Source organism: Canis lupus, chromosome 5 (genome assembly GCF_048164855.1).
Source record: "Canis lupus baileyi chromosome 5, mCanLup2.hap1, whole genome shotgun sequence".
Lineage (NCBI taxonomy): Eukaryota > Metazoa > Chordata > Mammalia > Carnivora > Canidae > Canis > Canis lupus.
The window spans coordinates 81,300,736-81,317,833 of NC_132842.1; the positions used below are offsets into that span (position 1 = coordinate 81,300,736).

A 17,098-nucleotide genomic window follows, 5' to 3' on the forward strand; every position below is an offset into this window, starting at 1 on the left:
GAGGAGGTAGAAAACACTCGTTTTATAAAACACTCACTATAATGAAAAAGAAAGCAAGGGACAAGGGTAGATATGTGGGAAGAAATTCCTATTATAAACAGGCTGATCAGAAAAGGCCCCTCTGAGGAGGTGCCGTGTGACCAAGATGCGAACAGGTGGTGAGGGCACAAGGCCTACAGATGTCTGGCAAAGACGGGCGTAAAGACCCCGAGGTGTACACAGCATGGTTGGACAGGAGTGACCCAGACGTGTGGGGTGCTTTTTAGTGGGGAGCACGGGGTGCAGAGCATCGAAGGCCTTGTCGGGAAATCCTAAAGGAAGACGTTGCCACTAAGGCTTCTGAGCAGGATGAGAGGGGTCGTCCCCCTGGCACGTTAGAAGAAGAACCACGCTGGCGGTTGGCTTCAGGTTGGGTGGGAGACACGGGCAGAAGCGGAAAGGCCAGTTGGGAGGTGGCCACCGTCATCAGGGCGCCACGGTGGCCTCTCTGTTGTGTATGCATCACCCTACTTGGTCAACAGCACCTGCATCTGGCCTTGGGGCTGCCCTCTACTTAACCCTCAGCTCAGGGCTGTGTCCCGAACCGCTGACCACTGGTTCAGGGAGGAACATGCGACCCGATCTAAGCCAATGATGAGGAGACGTCAACTCAGGGCCTCTGGGAAAGAAACTTTTTTCCTCTTCTCCCAGAGGCCTCCGCCCATGTTAGCCTGAACATGTCAGATCTGAAACTCCCATGGTCCTGAGTGTGACACAGCTACCCCCTGAGGGTAAAGTGGGCCCGTGGAGAAGGCAAAGCCAAGAATGGCCCAGAGAAATGGGGCAATGAAATGAACTTTTGGATCAAACTGCTCCTGAAGCCAGACCCCCACTGGGGTTTTCAGTTCTTTGAGCCAATCCATCTCCTTGTTTTGTTTGAGCCGCTTCAGGTAGGTTAGAATCCTAACTGACACAGAGTTCTTGTGCTGTGGGAATCGTTTCACCGAGGCTTACACATACCCTATGACGTAAGGATTATATCCAACTTTCCAATTTGTAGTAAGAAAATGGGCGTCCAGAAAAATTGCCCAATGGCAGACTGCTGGAATTCAAACACAAGTCTTGTTGGCTTTAAAATCCTTGCCTTGAACTTCTAGTCTATCTCTAAAATCACAGGGACCTTCAACTGGGCCGAATGACTTAATTTGGGAACACGGAGGCAGCATACACCGCCCCCTGCTCACACCCTCAGCAGACGTCATCGCTGACGGGCATCGCTCAGCATCTGAAGGATGCTTTCCTGCAGGGTCTCGATGCAGTGTGGACTCTTTCCATCTGCTTCCAGCCACCTGGAGGCCCCACGTGGCATAATAAGTGAACACAGTCCTGACAAGATCGAGAACTAACCCTGGCTGCTGAGCCATGGCTCCCAAGCCCATAAGAGCCACCCTTTCCCCGGCCCCGTCCTGAGGAGGCCACAGAAGGACACTGACATCAATGCCGAAAACCAGGAGATGCCACCAGGAGCTGGCAGTGGCCAGGACTCTTGGGGAAACCACAGCCCTCAGGGCAACTCTGGAGCACCACTCACAGGGGAGGCCAGGGGACCACACTTGTGTCCCACGTTGCCCTGGGCAGGTCGCAAATTTGAAAACCAACAGAAGCTCCCAGAAAAATAGAAAATCCCAACATAGGTAAAAGAAGAAACAAAAAATTTGAGCAGACCAATCTATTAAATAAATCGAAATGGTAATCAAAGATACTTCCTCAAAGGGCCATCAGCACACATGAGCACAGAGGTGAGCACGGAGGAGAGCACAGAGGTGAGCACAGAGGAGAGCACCGAGGTGAGCATGGAGGAAAGCATGGAAGTGAGCACAGAGGTGAGCACGGAGGTGAGCATGGAGGAGAGCACGGAGGTGAGCATGGAGGAGAGCACCGAGGTGAGCACAAAGGAGAGCACTGAGGTGAGCACAGAGGAGAGCACGGAAGTGAGCATGGAGGTGAGCACGGAGGAGAGCGCACGGAGGTGACCAGGGAGGAGAGCATGGAAGTGAGCACGGAGGTGAGCACGGAGAAGAGCATAGAAGTGAGCACGGAGGTGAGCATGGAGGAGAGCATAGAAGTGAGCACGGAGGTGAGCACGGAGGAGAGCATGGAGGTGAGCACGGAAGTGAGCATGGAGGAGAGCACGGAGGTGAGCACGGAGGAGAGCACAGAGGAGAGCACCGAGGTGAGCACAGAGGAGGGCACAGAGGTGAGCACGGAGATCATCAAAGTGAGCATGGAGGAGAGCACCGAGGTGAGCACAGAGGAGAGCACCGAGGTGAGCACAGACAAGGGCACAGAGGTGATCACGGAGAGCATCAAAGTGAGCACAGAGGTGAGCACAGAGGAGAGCACCAAGGTGAGCATGGAGGAAAGCATGGAAGTGAGCACAGAGGTGAGCACGGAGGTGAGCATGGAGGAGAGCACGGAGGTGAGCATGGAGGAGAGCACCGAGGTGAGCACAGAGGAGAGCACCGAGGTGAGCGTGGAGGAAAGCATGGAAGTGAGCACAGAGGTGAGCACGGAGGTGAGCATGGAGGAGAGCACGGAGGAGAGCACCGAGGTGAGCACAGAGGAGAGCACGGAAGTGAGCACGGAGAAGAGCACAGAGGTGAGCACGGGGGAGGGCACGGAGGAGAGCACCAAAGTGAGAACAGAGGAGAGCATGGAGGAGAGCACGGAGGAGAGCACCGAGGTGAGCACAGAGGAGAGCACGGAAGTGAGCACGGAGAAGAGCACAGAGGTGAGCACGGGGGAGGGCACGGAGGAGAGCACCAAAGTGAGCACAGAGGAGAGCACAGAGATGAGCATGGAGGAGGGCACCGAGGTGAGCACAGAGGAGAGCACGGAAGTGAGCATGGAGGAGAGCAGAGGTGAGCATGGAGGAGAGCACCGAAGTGAGCACAGAGGAGAGCACAGAGGTGAGCACGGAGGAGAGCATCGAAGTGAGCATGGAGGAGAGCACGGAAGTGAGCACGGAGGTGAGCACAGAAGAGAGCACCGAGGTGAGCACGGAGGAAAGCACAGAGGTGAGCTCTGCCAAGTGGATTATCCCTCCGTTACAGAACAGAGGAGAAAAGGAAAGCACGATCTCTTTTTATGAACTGAGTATAACCTGAATTCCACAGTGACTAAGGATACTGTGAGCAAGGGAACCCATAAGCGCATCCACTTATGAACAGAAGTGATAAAGCCCCGACATAAAGGGTCAGCGAACCAGGGTAAGAGTCGAGTTAAAGAAACCCAGTAGACCGGCAGCCGGGTCAGTCAGGTGGCACAGCTTACCAACCCCTCCACTGCTTGCTACTAGCTGCGTAACTCCCTTGAACCCTGTCCGGGGCCCTGGACTCCACCCCCGATGACTATGTGCCACACACGTGTGTGTGCACACACACACACACACACACACATCCTCGGCCATTCGGCCACACGAGCCATCATCCACTCTCATGACTAAGGCCATTCGGGTCCCAGAGACGAAGCACATGCGGAAGCTCCTACTCAACATCACAGACAAAAGAGGCCACCGGAGTGCAAAGGCTGGGGACTCAGAGGACCCCGCGCTGAGCTGCAGGAGGCACGGGGCAGCAGAGGTACTTTGCAAAGAGGAAAGAGGAACCACTGTCTCAAACCTCCCTCCCAGCTCCCCTGCAACAGACTCTCGCAGAAGGAAGGAGCATTTATTTCCTCGCTTCCCGCAGGCTCCCATTTGCGGGAGTAGAGGCACCTGTGAATTAGCCGGACTGGAACCGCATTCCCAGCCGCCTCGGGTGGCAGCTCGGGGACATCTGAACATTGAACAATTCACATGACCTTTAACATTTATATGGACCTGGGTCTAGAGGCAATTATTTACATTGGCGACTACATGGACAGTGAATGCTAGAATCATGTCTTCAAAGGACAGGCACGTTCAGTCTTCAAATAATTTTGCATTTAAAATTTTTATTGATGCATACTTTGCCTTGTAATGTTTACAGACCATTTTGAATTTTAGATGAAAAACTTTGGAAAGCTTAAGAAATTCTTCTTATTTTCTTTTTATATTTAATTTATAGTTCATAAAAGTTTAATTTTGTATACTTCGTACGTAATTATGTTTTATTTTTTTCATCTCTTATCTCACTGCTATCAATAGAACACAAATTATGGGAAAGCCTTGATTACAACAAAATTTAGTTATTTCACTGAATCGGAGGCCAGATAAGTCAGTTTTGTGGAATAAATATGTAATTTATGAATTATGTATGACTTCATTACTCATCCAAAAACTTCTGGCTTATTAACAGAATAATGAAATGTGTGGTAATAATTAAATTCGGTGATCTTGGTATCTTGTAGATTTGATCTTTATCAAGGTAGATTTCTGAGACTGGAGGATAGAATATATTTTATTTAACAGTTTGTTAACTTGTTTTATAACTTTATTTTTAAATCAAAATGAAATTTAAGGTATAAATGGGTAGGGGATTTTTTGCTTGTTTTAGAAGAGTTTTTCAATTTTTTTATTGAAGTATAGCTAACATACAGCGTTATGTTAGTTTCAGGTGTAAAATGTAGTGACTTGACAGTTCTACACGTTTCTCAGTCCTCATCATAAATGTACTCTTAATCCTCATCACCTATTTAACATCCCTCCCACCCACCTCTCCTCTGGTAACCACCAGTTTGTCCCCCATAGTTAAGACTATTTGTTTGGCTCTTTTTTTTCTTTGTTCATTTGCTTTGTTTCTTAAATTCCACATTGAGTGAAATCATATGATAATTTGTCTTTCTCAGACTTATTTCACTTAGCATTATACTCTCTGGATCCATCCATGTTGCTGCAAGGGGCAAGATTTCATTCTTTTTTATGGTTTAGTAATATTCCATTGTCTATATATTTAGAATTGATATAGGACTATTCTTTTATACTCTTTCCCTGGCCCTACAAATGCTACAATAGGGCCTGATTAGCTGTGTGACTCTGGGCAAGTTAATTAGCCTCTCTACGTCTTCCTTTGTCTCGTCCAAGGAAGGGATAAAAAAATACTGCCTCATTCAGAGCTTTTGCAAGGATTGAGTTAATGCCTATAAGGCACCTATAACACTGGCACATAGAAACTTTATAATCACTTTTAGACAGTAGTGTTTAGCACAGAAGTGCAAGAATTTTAACAATAGACTGATAAAACGTCTTTGATCAAATTTAACATCCATTTTTAAAAACTCAACAAGGAATTGAAGAGAATTTCCTCAACTGGATCAATGCTACATCATAAAACCTACAGCAAATCCTTCCTTAGGTGAAAATCTTAGCCCTGTTCCTCTTTATATTGGGAATAAGGCAAAGAGCCTGCCGTCATTGCTAATATACTATTCAATATGGCACTAAAAGTGCTGGCCCACGCAGTCGGACAAGAATAAATAAAACATAAAATAATCGGAAGAAGAGAGAAAAAACTAACACTGTTCACATTTAAGATAATAATGTCAGCATCGACAGAAAAAATGTCAACCAGAGTGGAAACATGTTCAGAACAATGAACAGCATCCTTCTATACTGGCAATAACCAAAGAGAGACACCACTCGTGTCATCAATTAAAAGATATATCCTGTTTTAGAATCGACCCAAATGCCCAGGAATTGGATGAGGAAAAGTTTTAAGTTATCAAATGACCAAAAAGGAAAAAAATAATAATAAAGGAATTCTAAATGTCATGTGAACATTGTTAAGATGTTAACTCCCCAAATTAATCCAGAAATTTTAATGCAATGTCAGTAAAAATTACAGCCAGAATTCGATCAAGCAATTCTAAAATAATCTGGACAAAGAAAATCGCTCCATCCTGAAGAGAAGAACAAAGGCTCCATCCAGCCTCCAAGAAAGGAAGGACTCTCCCAGACGTAGGGCAATAAAAACAGCTATAATGCTCATATAAAAACAGATGAACAGCAGGACAGCTAAGAGAGATCAGACATGGGAACCTCCTTTGTGTGCCAAGGTGAAGCCTGATAAAGGTGGTCCCTAAACCGGAGGAAAAAGGATAAAATGTGGTGGTTGGGGGCAGGGGGTGGGACTGATTTATACTGGCCTGCTCGCCAGATGGAGAACACAGGACAGGATCCAGACGGATCAAAGTCCTAAATTTAAAAAGTGCCACTATAAAGCTAAGGGAGAAGTCATAGGAGAGTCTTTTTGGCCTTGGCATCGGGAAGGGCTTTTAAAACGCACACACACATACACACAATTTCTAAGGCCAACTGCAGAAAAAAAAAAAAAAAACAGGAGTGAGAGATGTAACAACATAAAAGTGATCGATTCCTGTTCCGTGAAAGCACAGATGCATTTAACAGATACATATCACTACACCAGAAGAACCCAGCAACGTCGAACAGTGACAAGTAAGGAAATCCTACAAACCAACAAGAGAAAAAAAGACCAACAAATGGAGGAATGGGCAAAGTGTAAGACTGGCCAGTTCAGGGGCCGGTAATCCAAACAGCCCGCAAGCATGCAGAGGTGTCTACCACACCTGGGTCCGCACCACACGTAGTAGAGCAAGGAGATGTTCTATATGCACCAGCTTAGCGACACTAAAAATTACCGACAGGGAAAAAAAAAAAAAAATTACCGACAGGGGCAGGGGAGGATACAGGGATGCAGGGTGGGGTAGCTCTCGGCCCCAATTGTGGGAGCAAACCCAGCAGGACCACCGCTGCGACCTGGTGCCTGGGCTTCCCCACTCCTTGGTCTGCACCCCCAGAGAAACATCCCCCTCCAGGCCTCCGATGGGGCTTTACGAGGACATTCCCCGAAGCCTTGTTTGTGGAGCAAGAACTGGAGATGCCACCAATGTGGGTTCCACTCAAGGGGAGACGGAGACCCGGACACATCCATGGAGAGCTGGCCTGTCCCTGGACATCCAGGCCACAGACATAACTTTGCAAGAGCGTTGGGTTGAAACGATTAACAAAGATAAACCGAGCTCCTCGGTAGCACGAGACCGGTGGCATAAGTTAACACAAAAGCCTACATATTTTATATGGATGCACACGTATCGCAGGACAGGCAACAGGCACGTGCGTCCCGGTGGGGAGGGGACGGCCGCAAGGTTGGGAATGAAAGATTTGCAAAAAGTGAAGCCAGAGAAGGGTCTTGACCAGACAAACGGTAGGATGATGTGAACTTGCTTTACCTGGGGAACAAAAATAGAAGATTTTTTTTTTTTTAAAGCTAACCTAGTTTTGGCACGTGAAAAGCGTGTGAGGAATGAGTGCAAGGCAATCACACGAGATTCAATCGTCCTGGTAGAAATTAGGGCACGACTCAGACTAACAAATCTTGAAACTAGAGCTTCAAGAAAACTCGATGGGCCTTTCAGATCTCGATCTCCCTCCCTCCCTCCCCTCCTCTCTCTCTCTCCCTCTCTCTCTCTCTGCCCCTTTTTGCTGGTTTAATGTCCTTTCCTGTGCTCGGTACCTCCCAGGTAAACTGTTAATCTTCCCCCGAGAGCCCACACCCCCACCAAGAGGCTGTCCAGTCCTGCCTCCCAGGATCAGAGCGTCCCCTTGCCCCTGCAGACCCCCCGGGGCTGCCTATCCTAACCACACACGTTCGCCGGGGCTCCCCCACCTGTCGGTGAGCTCTGTGGGCACCCCGCCTTCCCCGCAGGTGGCACGAGGGTGGAGGGACGCGGGGCCGTGGGCTCCATCCTGCAGCACCACGTCTGTGCCGCTTAGGACGAGGCGGAAGGCAGAGCCAGGGCTGATTAAGGCGGCTTAGCTCCACTGCACATTTCACAGAATTACAAACCGACAAACTGCCTTCTAGGCAGAACCGGCCTAATTAGCTAATTCTTTGAGATCCAGAGAGAACCCAGGTGCCCCTAAAGCAAAGTCGTGGTGGGGGATGAGCTGGACCGTGAATCCACTCCAGGGTTTGGCTACACAAAAAGCGTCTTTGGAGAAGGAACTGCCCCCTTTCTGTCCTCTCCTTGCTCAGATCTGATAGCATTTCGGTCTCTAAATTATTCCAGGTCCCGCCTTGTCTCCCATGGGGCCAAATCCTCGGCTTCTTGCCTCCCACCCCCCTTTCTGCTGGTAATCATAGTTCCTGTTTGCTGGGCACCCACTGTATGCTCGGAGTGTTTGTACCAACAGCTCTACCTACCATCGCAGCTACCCAGGAGCGGGGGTCCCTCTCTCACCTTCACAGGTATAAGCACGCTGAGGTTCAGAGAGGTCACAGACAACCAGCAAGAAGGGAACGCTGCTAGACCCCTGCCCAGGCCCCAGGTGTCCAGAATGTTCTCTCGGGCCATGCACCACATGGCGTTCTATGGAAGGGATGAGAGGAAGCTCCTATTCTCCAACAGGTTTGTTCCCTACCTCACCTTGTCCCTCTTGGAGACTCAAGGCTCTTTGGCATATGGAAGACCCCGGGGGAGCCTGTGTAGTGTGGCATCTCCTGCACAGGTTGGTTTCAGACCCCTCCTTTCCTGGGACACGGCCCAGGAAATGCCAGCGTGGCACTAGGTCAGTTTGGCAGCGAATGGGCCCACTCAGCTGCCAGCACACGGTCCCCAGGAGAGACAGGGGGCCCAGCACTACGCCAACGGCTACTGTACCAAGCACCTATCCCAGCAGGGCGACGGCAGGTGGCCACAGCCATTCTTGCCCATAGAGGTGCCGTAACAGGACTTGCCCTGGGCCACTGGCGAGGCAGGAGAGATGCAGGTCTCAACCCAGTCTGGTTGGAAGTTTGTTCTTTCTGCTAAACCAAGTGCTTCTTCGAGACAGGTGCCCCCGACCTGGGCTCTAAGCCTGGGTGGTGGGCATGTGGGGCCTGCAGTATGGCTACTGGGGAAGGCCCCCCTTGGCTGCAATCTGGAGAGGCCCATGCAGAGAGGCACCTGGGCAGGGGCCAAAATGGGCTCCCCTCCCCCTCTCCGCCCCCCTCCCCCACAACCTCGGTCCTCAGGGCTGGTGGGCTCCCACTGGGGTGCTGGAGACGTGCCAGTTCTCTCATTCTGGAAATTCAGCAAGGTTGGGAATGAAAGATTTGCAAAAAGTGAAACCAGAGAAGGGCCTTGACCTTGGAAACTAGCGAGCGAACTCTAGGAGCATGAGTTAATACTCCAAAAAGCTGGCACCTAAACCTCCGTGCCCAGTAGGCTAAATCTAGAGCATCTTATCAGCTGCAGAAGGGTCCACCTGGAAGAATTTAGGAGACAAGGTCAAGAAGCACACCATCCGTGTGTGAAGCCAAGTGCATCTGGGATTTGAATCCTGGGCCAGCCACATGGTGGCTGTGCGCGCCCGGAGGTTGGAAAGTTCTAGCATCTCTTGTGCCAGGATCTGCGCACACACACACACACACACACACACACACAGCCATCCCCACCCCTCCATCAAGTTAAAGCCCACCCAGGCCACTTCTGGTTCCTCCCCCTTCACCCTCCAGGGAACCAAACCATCCGCTGCTGAGTCGGTCTGGGCATGCTCAGGACCCGCGGCAGCTGGGGTCTGCAGGATGTGCTGCCCCACTGCTGACTTCATCTCCGCCCTGGTGAGAGACCCCTGGAGAGCCGCACGCCCAGCAGCCTCCCCTGCGCAGAGCCAGCTGCCTGCTGGGCTCCCGCACTCACCAGCTCAGCTCCTAAAGGCCCCGGAGGGGCTCCTGGGGGCTCAGCCCCCACAGGAAGCGGGTGTCAGGGGAATGAGAGGCTGCACAGTGCTGCACCCCGTGCCAGTTTGCATCGTGGGCAGTCCTGGCATTGCCCAAGCTCATCTCAAGGAGGAATAGAGCCACACATGCACACCCAGCCCGCCCTGCACAAGCAGTGTGCACATCGGAAAGGCAATCACAGCCGCGTTCGGGAACCAAAGGGCACGTACCACCCTTCCCAGCTCACTGGCTCCACACCCTGTGTCTACACCTATCTAACCTCTAGTGCTCAACCCGGGACCTTGGCGGTGCTTTTTTGGTTTCCACTTTACAGCCTCGCAGTGAGGAGCCAAAGGGAATCTGTTCCCCCAGCAGTTCTGGTGTGTGTTGCAACATCGTCTCCCAAAGAGTGCTCTTTTTTTTTTTTTTTTTTTTTTTTTTTTTTTTTTATTGCTCCTATATCTTTCCTGGTGTAGCTAAAGCTTCCCTCTTCCTCCCAAGTAAAGGAGGGAAGAGAAACCTAAAAATAGAAGGAAATTTACATTTGCAGAGCACCTGTTATATTTTACTACATTCTTACTTAATCCTCCTAAGAACCCTGGGAGGTGGTTGGAGTGTTTGCAGCAAAGGAAAGGAGCTCAGAGGAAGCCAGGTTTGCAGGGATGAACCCTCCCTAGAAGCTGGGCATGGCCCTAAAGCTGGTGAGCCGGGGGTGGGGTGGGGGGGGGTTCTATCTGCAGCTTCTAGGTAGTGACCTTCATGGGAGGAAGGGTGCCCTTCTTCATCCTTCCTCCTCTGCTGGCTGAAATGCAGACCTGCTGGCGAGCTCCAGGAACCATCTGGGAGCATGAGCAACTTGGAGAATGGAAGCTACACACAGCAGCAACGGAGAGAAGATGGGGCCACATGCCAGGCCAGGGCGGACCCCACCTCTACACTACCTGAAGGAGGGAGTGAATCAACTTCTCTCTTGCTTAGGCCTCTACTGTGGCTTTTCTGCAACAACCTTAAGCTGACACAGGGCCCTACGTGGTAATCTTCCCTTTGCAGACCTTATCAGCGCATTGTCCTGCTGTCTCAGCATTCAAAGGGTTAAAGGGAATTTCTAGTATTGCTCACACACCAGAGTGGTTGGTTTTCAAATATGCTTTTCCCTGACTAGGCACCATCTGCAAGAACAAGTCTCTAGGATCTCTACATTGTCCTCAACGTCCCCTGTGATGGCGATATCAGTCTGTGACAACCAGGAAAATGCCCTATAACTTCATACAGTAGGTAGTAAGACACAATGACGTTTAAAAAAAAAAAATTCCAGGAAAAAAAGAAAAGTAGAAAAAATAAGATGAGACCAGGAAGGCCTTACATACTGGCAGCCGTCTGATTGAGCTTCCTAGCAGCCAAAGCAATGAGGGGAACACAACTTATGGTGAGTTTTGGTTGCTTCCTATCTATTTTCTGGGCTTTGAGGCCTGAAAGCCACCTCTCCTGTGGGACCTAGAACGGCCAGTGCAGTCAGTGGACAATGCCAGCAACAGTCCTGGTGGCAAATGGAATAATGAGTCTAGGGTATAATATATCTAATCCTCCCAACAACGCTGGGTGTTGTTCACTGTCAACTGTGTTTTACCGAAGAGGAAACTAGGGCAAAGGAAGTAAGTCACTCTGCCCAAGGCCACACAGCTAGGAAACGGCAGACCTGAGATCCCAGTCCAGGGAGCTGGACTCCGTAATCCAGGCTCTCAGGCAAGGGTCTCATTTTTATTTTTTAAAGATTTATTTATTAGGGAGAGAGAGAGCGAGTGAGCATGTGGTGGGGAGGGGCAGAGACAGAGGGAGAGAGAGAGAGTCAAGCTCACTCCACGCTGAGCATGGAGCCCGACACGGGGCTCCACCTCACGACCCTGAGTTCATGACCTGAGCTGAAACCAAGGCTGAGCCACCCAGGTGCCCCAGCCAGACCTGGGTTCGAATTTCATCTGCTGTCCACTGCTGAGCAGCCTTGGACAAGGGACTGCACCTCTCTGAGCTTCTGTTTCCTTACCTGAGATGGGACTAATCCCATAAACCAAATGGGGTGGTTTTGAGAAGACAACAAGAGAAATCTGCAGGTAACCAATGTGGATGAGACTTTTCCGGCTGCCCTGGGATTACACCTGCGGCCAAATGAGAGATGAGGAGGGTCAAGGACTCTCAGAGTCCATAGGGCACTGACAAGTTATGGCTTCAAATTGGGGTCAGACTACCCCCTCTTGTCCCCTGCCAGGATTTACCAGGAGGCACCAGAACCAGCCCTAAATACCGACTCTCCCCCCACATATTGTGCACAGAAGGTCGGCCTCACAGAGAACAGAGTGTTGGCCATGGAGAGGTGATGCACGCAGAGATGGGAGCTTTATCAAAAAGCAGGAACCTGGAGGTGCCATCAGAGCAGCAGGACCCCCAGAATGCACAGAGTAGAAGCCCCCCACCCTCTGCCACCTGCCCAGTCCACTCAGGAGTGAGCCCCCCGCCCTCTGCCCCTCCTGAGGACCTGGGGAAGCTTGGGGGTGGTTGTTGAGTAGAGAGCTTTAGACGGGATAGAAGAGCTGAGGTCCTAATACAGATTGGACCATGTTCTATAACTGGAAGGGGCCAGAAAATACTGAAAACTGCCTGAAGACATTAAGGTCCAAGAAAGGAGAATTCCAAGAAATCCTGTTAAAGGCAACCAGTGGAAAAATCAAAACCGTTTCCAGTCTTTACCCACGTAGTAATAATACTCTACGGATAGAGACCTTTGCACAGGGTCTGTGCACACGGCAGGTGGTCACATGCGTCGCGCACACCAGGGTGAGAGAGCCCCAGTCGGCCACTGCAAGCCTCCCCCCAACTGGGGACCCCTCAGGGCCAGCCCCTCTCCAGGGAAGCTGCTGGATTTGAACATTCCTACAGCAGAAGACACGGAGTCCTCTGGTGGCACCTGTCCCTTGGGTGCGTCTCCCCTCCCCCCGCCCTCTGCTGACCTCTGTTTGACTCTCCTTGACCTTTAGGCTGCCGCCACCTAGGTGACTAGTGATGGCAGGACAGGGTCCTCAGTCCTCACTTTCTCTTCCCTGGTGTCTCCCGTCTTCTAAGGCACTGGGCGGGGACATCTGCCTACAGTAGGAGCCTAATAAGTGCTCAGGGGGCCCTTCCTTGCACTCAGACTGAGGCAGCAGCGGTCCTCGCTTGGCTGAGCCGCCCAGTCCCTGATGCAAAGAGGAGGGGGCGCTGAGGGGGCCCGCGGGGGGGGCAGGCCCAGGGCTGGAGGTGTGGGAGTCACGCACCCCCCAGATGGCGGAGAGGAGGGAGCGGCGAACACGCATCCCAGCTCCAGTTAGGAAGAACCGGGCGGAGGGGGGAGCTCTTATTTTTTCCCCCTCTCTCCCTCGTGTGATGTGCTTCTGACACTAATCAGGGATCCATCCCCCTGGGAGCCAACAATAATGATTAATGGTGTTAAATATAGCCAGGGACCGCCAGGGCAAAATTAGGCGCCATGCATAAAACATCAGTCGCCTCGTCAGGCAGGCGGATCAGCCGGGCCTGGTGGCCGTGGACCAGCACCCGCCACTGGGCGGCCCGAGCCAGCCGCCCCCTGCCCGTGGGGTGTCTGCCGGGGGAGCCTACCGTGCGGCGAGCGGCCTTACGTGCCCCCTGTGGACGGAGCCACCACCGGGCCCCGGAGTTAACCCAGAATGAAGGGACTGGTACTGAGGCGCTGGAAAGAAACTGTGCTCAGGACCCACGTGGACCTGGGTTCAAACCCCAGCTCCTCCATCTCCTAGCTGAGTGGCCTCGGGCAAGTCCCTTGCCACTCCTGAGCCTCGGTTCGCTTTTCGCAGCCAATAGGGAGCGTCGAGGTACAGGGAGTCCAGACATCTACGTGGCGGGCACTCAGAAAATGTTGGCGCCCGTACCCCACTGGCTGTGGGACTTCGAGCAAATTACTCAGCCTCTCTGAATCCAAGTTTCTCACCTACAAAACGACGTCTCCCGCCGTGGGGCCTGGAAGACACCTAGAATGTGCTCCCGCGTGCACCGACTGCGCAGGGGCCAGGTGGCAGCGCCGATCCTGTGCAGGCGCCGTCCTGGGTGCTTGGGAGAGTCCAGTGCAGGAGACGTCCAGCCCCTGCCCCCGGGGACCTTACAGTCCGAGGGCGAAACAGGCGGTAGGTTAAACAGACGAAGTAACTACACATTATTAAGTATTTTCTAAAGGGAATGAAAGAGGCTGAAATAAAAGCTAAGTGGGACCGGAAGGGGCTGCTCCACGGGGGGACGTGGGAGGAGGCCCCGGCGCGTCTAGGAGCATGGGGGCGGTCACTCCCGCCCGGCGACCACCCTGCCTGGGCCACGCCACCCACACCAGCGTCCCTGCCTCCCTTGACACGGGTCCCCGCCCTCCCGGGGTGGGGGTGGGGGGCTGGCATTGCTTGTGCCCTGGGATCCATGGTCTCCCAACTCCTCGGTGTGCACACGTCCCAGGAGGCGTTTGTTGATCATTATAAATGCGCGCTGCCTCCCAGACTTCGTGGTCTTCGGTGAACACACACCAAAACAGGACCTTAGCGGAGGGCGTGAGGTTCTGCTGCTGTCGCAGGTGCTCCACGGCTTTCCACACCCGCCTGGGGACCCACGGAGCCCACTCTGGTGGCCACTGGTCCAGAGCTGCCCGCAGCCCGGAGGTGGCCCGCCGCTCGCCTCCCTTCCCCCCACAGGGGCACCGCTGCCAGGGCGCATCTGCCCCTGTGGGGGGCCCCCTGCCCCAGGCCCCCTCATCTCTCCCTATGGCCCAGGTGGGGACTCCTCAGGAGGACAAGCCTGCCGCCCCTCCCTGCAGCTGTCTGCCTCCGGGAACTCCACTGACCCGACCCCCTAGCCTCACCGGGACAAATCAGCCGGCACCCCCGACGCAGGCAGCCCCACGACTTGCAGGGGGTACGTGGGTGAGGATGCCCGTGGCCAGCAGCGACCTCCCAGGCCACATTTTTTTCTGTGCTCAGGGGTTCAGCCTTGACACCCCCGTGGCTGTGTCCTGACTAGCCCCCTGACCACGGCCACCTGCTCCCTGCCGCGCTGGTTATAATGGTCTCCTCTGAGCTCCCCGAGGGTGGGACCGCTTCTTATTGGTCCCACGTCTCGGGTGTCTGGCCCAGGGCCTGGCACAGGTCCTACGGCGCGGCAAACGTCGGTTAGACTGAGTTGTGGCAAAAGTAACGCGAACAGACAAGGGCGAGAAAGCCTTCTAACTGCGGAGACCCAGCAACCACGGAAGAAAAGGTGGGAATTTCTAACCACATCACAATTCAGAGCCACGAACAGGTAAGAGACGGCGGAGGATCTTGGGCAAGGGGACCGCTCTGCAGAGGCCAGAAGAGGCTCCGTATCTACACGGTGCAGAAGGCTGACACGCCCACGAGGCGGGGACGAATGATGCTCCGGACAAATGAACAGGTGCACGGTTCTCAGAGCTCATTCACAGGCGACAGCGTCCAAGGAGCCAAACAGATCCAGAGCTGCTCGGACCCGCGGCTGGTCGGGGAGATGCAAGTTCAACGTTAAGGATGCGATTTCACTTGATACCTCTCAACGTGGCCAAAACTAACTGGACCAGCAATGACTCTTGCTGGCAGGGTACAGGGAAAGGACAGGTCTCACACTTCTAGGGTTTATAAACGTGACCTGTTAGGCCTCCGGGGAAATCAAGCCGGAGACGGCTATTAAAATTAAAAGCACATAAACCTTCCGGCCCATTGCAGGATTCGACTCCTGGAATCATACCCCGGAGAAATAAAATCTAAGGATTCGCCTAAGGATGTAGGTGTGCACGGAGGTTTATCCTCATGCCGCTGATGACGGTAACAAATGGACGAGGAACAACATCCGACCGGGGAATGGCTGGTCAATGACGGTACATCCGCACTCTGGAATACTATATGGTCGTTAAAAAGAATGTGCTAGAACTACAGCTCTAGCTGTTTCCATAGGGGCAGGGCTTCCGCAGGGCACGGGTGAAAGAGAGATGACTCAGGAATGGGAAAACATCAACATAGGTCTGTGTGTGACTCTAAGAATGTGGGGAAAATATGAAAAGATCTACTAGAGGGTCTCAGAGTGGGGGTGGGAGGGGATGATGTCACTGAAGGAGGGTTAGGGGATAAACACACTGCAGGAAAAGTATGCTAAAATGTATAAGAGTCATGCATTTCTATAAAACTGCCTAGAAAGGCGTTGACATAGGGGCACCTGGTGGCTCCACGGGTTAAGCATCCGACTCTTGGTTTTGGCTCAGGTCGTGATCTCAGGGTCATGAGATCCACCCCTACATCAAGCTCCGTACTCAGGGGGGAGTCTGCTGAAAATTCTCTCTCTCCCCCTATCTCTGCCCTTCCCCTCACCCCGCTCATGCTCCCTCTCTAGAAAGTAAATAAATAAAAGAAAAATAATAAAATAAAAAGGACACTGACAGGTATATGCAGAGGAAGCCCACATACATGTTCCTCTCCCTCCTTTATCGCCCTTGACCTCGTGCGCACTTTGAATCTTTCACTCTTCTTCCCGCCTCACATAATTCAGGCAAAAAAAAAAAAAAAAAAAAGAAAGAAAGAAAGAAAAAAAAAAAAGGAAAAAAAACGTTTCAAAATAAGAAGCTAAACACCTTATTTTGCTGGCACCCGTAATGCTCCAGAACACAGCCCACGACTACAAAGCAAAACAGATCTGATAGCCAAAACGGATTATATATTCTTCACTCCGAGGAGAGAAGTGCTTTGAGCTAATTACTCTTATTTTATACAATTTAAATAAGCTTATTAAGCTCATTGTGGCAGACAAGCCTGAAGGTGACCCTGACGATCTACGTCGTTGTATAATCCCCCCCACCCTTGCACGGGGGTGGGGCCCGTGGCTTGCTTCCACCCAACAAAACACTGCAAAGGTGATGGGACTCCCTACGATCCTGTTCCACTCCCTGAGACTCTGCCCTCGAAGGCTGAAGACAGAGGCCCTGCTGCCGGCCTTGAAGAAGTAATCCGCTGTGTCGCCAGCTGCCTCCAGAGAGAGCCACGAGGCAGAGGTCAGTGTGCAGCCACTAGGAGCCGGTGGTGGCCGACAGAGCCCGAGCACAGTCCCGGCCACCAGCCAGGAGACAGCGTATGTCCTGGGTCACACAGCCACAGGGAAATGAATGCTGTCAACAGCCTGAGTGAGCCTGGAGGAGATGCTTCCCTGATGGAGCTTCCCACTGAGCACACAGCCCAGCCCACACTTTGACCGCAGCCTTATCCGATCCTGGAGCGGAGGGCACAGCCCAGCTGTGTGGCCCCAGGCCCGCAAAAATGGTGAGATAGTAAACGTGTGCTGCTTCTGCTTCGACGTCTGTCGTAATGTGGTAAGCAGCA

At 52.3% G+C, this 17,098-nt stretch overlaps 1 protein-coding gene across 4 annotated transcripts in view; it reads right to left on the reverse strand.

Moving 5' to 3' along the window:
• ACTL8 (actin like 8) overlaps positions 1 to 17,098 on the reverse strand; it is a 64,572-nt gene that overhangs the window by 18,905 nt on the left and 28,569 nt on the right. Inside the window, exon 1 of one of the 4 annotated variants that reach the window (XM_072828110.1) lies at positions 9,658 to 9,764. The exons of 2 other annotated variants lie outside the window; for them this stretch is intronic. The gene's annotated coding sequence lies outside the window, so the exon portion shown is untranslated. One more of the 4 variants, XM_072828109.1, reaches the window with a different exon arrangement.